This window comes from Diaphorina citri, unplaced genomic scaffold (assembly GCF_000475195.1).
Source record: "Diaphorina citri unplaced genomic scaffold, Diaci psyllid genome assembly version 1.1 scaffold494, whole genome shotgun sequence".
Taxonomy (NCBI): Eukaryota; Metazoa; Arthropoda; class Insecta; order Hemiptera; family Psyllidae; genus Diaphorina; species Diaphorina citri.
In genome coordinates this window covers 112,225-118,081 of record NW_007377929.1, presented here as the reverse complement: position 1 = coordinate 118,081, position 5,857 = coordinate 112,225, and positions in this window count along the sequence as shown.

Here is a 5,857-nt window from a genome sequence, read left to right as displayed (position 1 = left end):
TCCGAGAACAAACCTAATCCCTTCAGGATGAAATCCGCCACGCCGCCCCGGGCGGCGGGAATCGAACCCGCGGCCTAGCGCTTACAAGGCAGGCGTGCTACCTTCCAAGGTAACTTGGGCTGGCTTACCTTGGTTCGTCCGTTGATAACAAAGTCTCCCATTCGACCATTATTGACCATCCTGTTGGCTCGCATGATAATCGCGTCCACTTCGGATATAAGTCTCCCGATATTTGAACAATACGTTTCCCGTCCATCTATCCAAGTGATTTGATCGCCGCGAATTGTCTTCAGGTCTTGCTTGTTGGTAGATTTGTTGCTGACTAGTTGTCCGTCCTTGAACACGCCGCTATGGTACATGCCCAGCACTTCGTGTAACACAGCCATACCTGAGGAGAGATGGTGAGGAAGAAACATTTCAGAGCCATTGCGGTTGCATTGGAAGTGTAGTCGTGCAACTTTTATCCATTTTTTTTGTTTTTTTTTTTTTTTTTTTTTTTTTTTTTTTTTTTTTTTTTTTTTAAGAGGTTTGACAGAGGGAACTTTAACTGCTATGGTCTTATCGTCCCGAAATCGAGGAGAGAAGGAAGACAGGATAGGAGAAAGCCAGCCGTTCCGAGAACGAACATTATCCCATCAGGATAAAATCCGCCCCGGGCGGGAATCGAACCCGCGGCCTAGCGCTTACAAGGCAGACGCACTACCAACTAAGCTAAGTAGGCTGGCAAGTAAAGCTTTATTTTGAACTGCAAGCCTGAAACAAATTTAAACTGTAAAAATATGAGATTTGAGAGACAAAAAGACAATGAAAGATACAAAAGAAAAGTGAGAAAACACAGAAGAAAAAAAGACAGAAAAGGACGAAAGAAAAAAAGAAGAAAAAAAAAAAAAAGGAAGGAACGAAAGAAAAAAGGTAGGTAGTGTGGACTTTTCGGATCTGGAGATTGGTGGTTCGAATCCAAGTCCATATAAAATTTAGTGCAGTTAATTTAGCTGGGAACGACATTTTTTGTGATAGCTATACGTAGGTATATTGTTTTAAAACACTATTAAAATTCCAAGTTTTAGCTGCACCTTCCTGGTAGTAAGATCAATAAAATTGCAATCAAGAGTTGTGCTACAGTAAGCACTGACACAGGAAGCAACCTAATAGAAGGCAATTGAATGGTACCATGCACTTTACCTATAGGTACACAATAATTATGTATTGTAAACACAAATAAGTACATAATTATGGAGGTTTGTAGGTATCTATTTAGATAATATAAGCAAGTGCCTACATAACATACAATAGTAGTGAGGATGCAATCAAAAGTTCGCCAACAATAGAAAGCGGAATAGGGAAGTAGGAAGCAGTAGGTAGGTACCTAAGCAGGAAGAGTACCTATACTATAGGTATTATTATAGGTAGTAGCTAGTCGATAAGTATGTATGTAGGTAGTCGATAAGTAGGTATGTAGGTAGTCGATAAGTATGTATGTAGGTAGTTGATAAGTATGTATGTAGGTAGTCGATAAGTAGGTATGTAGGTAGTCGATAAGTAGGTATGTAGGTAGTCGATAAGTAGGTATGTAGGTAGTCGATAAGTAGGTATGTAGGTAGTCGATAAGTATGTATGTAGGTAGTCGATAAGTATGTATGTAGGTAGTCGATAAGTATATATGTAGGTAGTCGATAAGTATGTATGTAGGTAGTCGATAAGTAGGTATGTTAGGTAGTCGATAAGTAGGTATGTAGGTAGTCGATAAGTATGTATGTAGGTAGTCGATAAGTAGGTATGTATAGGTAGTCGATAAGTAGGTATGTAGGTAGTCGATAAGTAGGTATGTAGGTAGTCGATAAGTATGTATGTAGGTAGTCGATAAGTATGTATGTAGGTAGTCAATAAGTAGGTATGTAGGTAGTCGATAAGTATGTATGTAGGTAGTCAATAAGTAGGTATGTAGGTATTGTAGGTAGTCAATAGGTAGGTAGGTATGTAGGTAGTAAGTTTGAATTTAAGTGGCCTACTTTTTTCCGCCTTTTGTCGTGGCTTCAACTCACACAGACTGTCAAAATATCGTTGTTAGGCGGGATAGGTAGGAGGTGAAGGGATTTTTCTTTCTATTCTTCAGCAGTTGTCTTCCTATTCTTATTCTTGTTCTTCTTCTTCTTCTTCTTCTTCTTCTTCTTCTTCTTCTTCTTCTTCTTCTTCTTGTTTTTCTTCTTCTTCTTCTTGCTATACCTACTACATTTTCTCCTCATTCTTATTCTTCTTCTTTTACTGCACTCTTTTCCCAATTCTGTTCGGGGTACGCGTTACCTTCTCTTATCCTACTCCTCCACCTCACCCTGCTTTCCAAATCATCCTCTCTTCTCGAACCCTTCTCAAGTCTTCCTCAACTTTACCTCCCCCCTCAGTATAAACCTATAGACAAGATAGGTATAACCTATTCTATTTCTTTATTCCATTCCTGCACGGAAGTAAACAGTCTGAAATGGATCCTTTGTTTACATCCGGTGCTTCCTTCCATTATTCGCAGACAAAAGGAGCTTTGAGTTTTCCGGTTGGGGAGCTTTTCTCCCTTCTTTTTTTTTTCTTTTTTTTTTCTTCTTGAGGGGCTGGTAGTATGGGAGTTGAGGTGGGGTCAGAGGTTGAAAAACTGCACCCCGAAGGTGAATGACTCTCAAGAATAGCACTATTTTACTTTTTATCACGTGACTATTTGGACTCTTCCTCAGAAGTTGTTCTTTAACTTTGAAGGTGTCAATTTTTTTGGACAGCGATTTATAAAAAAAATATTAAATTCTTCTCTTCTTCCTCTTCTTTTCCGTCTCCTCCTTCTCTTCATTTTCTTCTTTTTACATGCCATTCGCGCCGAGAGCTCCATTATCAAGTGGTCAAATTATCAAATGAGGATAAAATTCTATACCTCGGCTGGGCTTGAACCCACGTCCTCCTGTTTACCAGGCGACCTGAAGGACTTATACTAGCAAATTCATAACCCCATTAGTCTTCGGTGAACGTAACTGATGGACAAAGGCATGAGGGCTCGCCTTAATGTGACGTCCGAACAATTAAATTGCCAGCAATTATCGTGCAATGACAATAAAACAAACGATATATTGCCTGGTGCCAGAGTTAATTAAGAAAATTAATTATTTAAATTGTTAGTCCATCACACTGCGCGAGGATTAGACCCGTCAGGACCGTATTTAGGGTGGGGCCCAGGTTTCAGCTCCCTTTGGGCTTTTTTGCTCCTAAAATGTAGTGATATATTGCTAATTTGCTACTATTATTCCTCTTTCTAATCGATCCCGCCAAAATCCTGGATTTAGCGGGCCTGCAAGTTTATTTAGGGGGGAGGCCGAAAGGGAGGAGACACTGTTTAATCCATGGCAAAGTCCCGGACAAACATGGAGATTTGATAGGGGGAACTGTAACATCGAAGGTCTTATCGTCCCGAAAGCAAAGAGAAGAGGTGGACAGGATAGGAGAAAGCCAGTCGTTCCGAGAACGAACCTTTAAGTGCTTATATTACCAGTAAAATATAACAGCACGAACACGAAAAACTGAATCATCATAGGATAATGTTCGCCCCTGGCGGAAATTTAACCCGCGACCTAGCGCTTACCGGAATTGACCTTTAAAATGAACCTTTACGAGTATGTTAAACTAAACTATCTCAAGACGTCTCACTTTCCAATATATGTAAGTTCTCACTTTCCTACCTCTACACATATTATCTTTTGTTTACAAATTATGCGCATTGTGTTTACATCCCGGGTTCGGTTATGAATTTTTTAATAGCTTCCTCGGAATAACTCTGCGGTGGGTTTTGATTTTAATGATCACCAAAATAGTGGTGAAGTTACGAGGTGTTAAACAACAGTACTCTTAAGAGATGGACGGCAAAAGAACAAAAAATAATAATATAATTACCTACCTACCTATGAAAAAAAAAGAACGAAAAAAGAGAAGAAAAGAAGGGATCGAGGAGGAAACATAGTCTAGACCAGTGTTTCCCAACCTTTTCTCTACGATCGCCCCCTTTCAGAATTTGTACAGATTATCCGAACTGTGATCGCCCCCCCCTCCCCCCCAACATATTTATGTTGGGGGGGATCACAGGGCAATCACAGCTAAAAAATTGTTTTTTGTTTTTATTTATTATTTTTTTTTTTTTTTTGTCGTTAAGAAGTTTGATACAAGGAACTGTTACTGCTAAGGTCTTATCGTCCCGAAAGAGGAGAGAGAAGGAGGGCAAGATATAAGACAGCTGCTCCGAGAACGAACCATATCTGTTTAGGATGAAATCCGCCCCGGGCAGGAATCGAACCCGCGGCCTAGCTCTTACAAGGCAGATTACCCTCCAAGCTCACTAGCTGTAGAAACAGAAACATATTATGCGTAGGAATGTAGGTACTATGCATATATTGTACAATTGTACATTACACAGGTACCCTACCTAAAATCTGTATTACTTTGGGTATCATATATGATACCCATGGGTTTAAACGCCTATGACATCCAAAAAAATTAACGTTCTACCCATGGGTATCATATATGATACCCTCGGCACATCCTATTACCTAAATGGCACCGGTGATAACGAAAACTGTACCAAAATCGGCTTGGTACGCAATGTGATATGTTCCTGTTAGTCTACAATTTTAGAATTCAGGTTATTGAATAATCACAAAATATCTTACTATTTTCGGTAAGTTTTAAGTCTGGGGAGAGAAAAATAAATAAAAAAATTCCTCTCTACTGGGGAAGGCGCTTCCCGGTTTTCTCCAGTTTCCATTCAGGATACGCCACTAAAGTGAAAAACAAGGTGGTGGTCTGGGGGTGAAAATTCCAAAGAACGCAAAATTCCAAAGTTCTCAAGGAAAATTTTCCTCAAACTTTCTTCTCCTTGAGAGAAATGTCTGAAGGATTTTAGCATTAATTCAATTATTACTTGATTAATTCGTTATTGAATTAGCGTTAAATTCAATTCAATTAACCCGATTGATCAACGGTTAATTGAATTATAATGGGTGAACTTTAGAGACACGTTAAACCGGAAGGTTTAGAGTTTAAGAGAGACACCTGTCTAGTTGTCCAAGGTGTGGAAGACTTTTGGGTGATTAAGCAGATATGTGTGTGAGAGAATTTGACATGAGATTAATATGTTTGCATATTGAGTTGGCAGATTTGCTGATGGTAAAAAATCTCAGGGATTTCCTTTGTATAGTCTTCGTACTGTAGTCAGCTACTTAGTTTCTGAGTTAAGGTTCATTTTCCTTTCTGAATTTTCAACTTCAACACGTTGGCTGCCAAAGCATACTCCAAGGTGTTTCGAGAATTCTATAGTAAATCACAGAATTTATGAAAAGGGACTTCTGCGGGGGCTCCTAAAATTCATGAAAAGGGGCTTTAACGGGGATTCGAACTCACAGCCTCCGGATTGTAAATCTCACGAGCTACCATCGCGGAGGTGGCTGACCACCCTCCATGCTGGGAACAAATCTCGGGAATGTGTTTGCATATAGGACTGGGTTATATCTCACAGCGACCTTATACACTAGCGTATCATATAAAATATGTCTTAGGTGTAATTGTGTATATCTGTGTACAGGGGCGGTCCACTTGCATATGAACCGGGAACCGACCCCCCAATTTATTTATCTGTTTTCAATTTTTTTTTTTTTTTTCGGAATGTGAAGTGCCAAGTTGTAATCTTGCTTACAGGGACAAAGCTCTGGAGCGTGACTTTTATATAAGAACGCCTGAAAATCAAAGGTTTTGAAGTTGAAAGGCATGATGTGGTAGAAATCCAAGGTTCTCGCTATCCTGTCTTCCTTCTCTCTTCGATTTCGGGACGATAAGACCA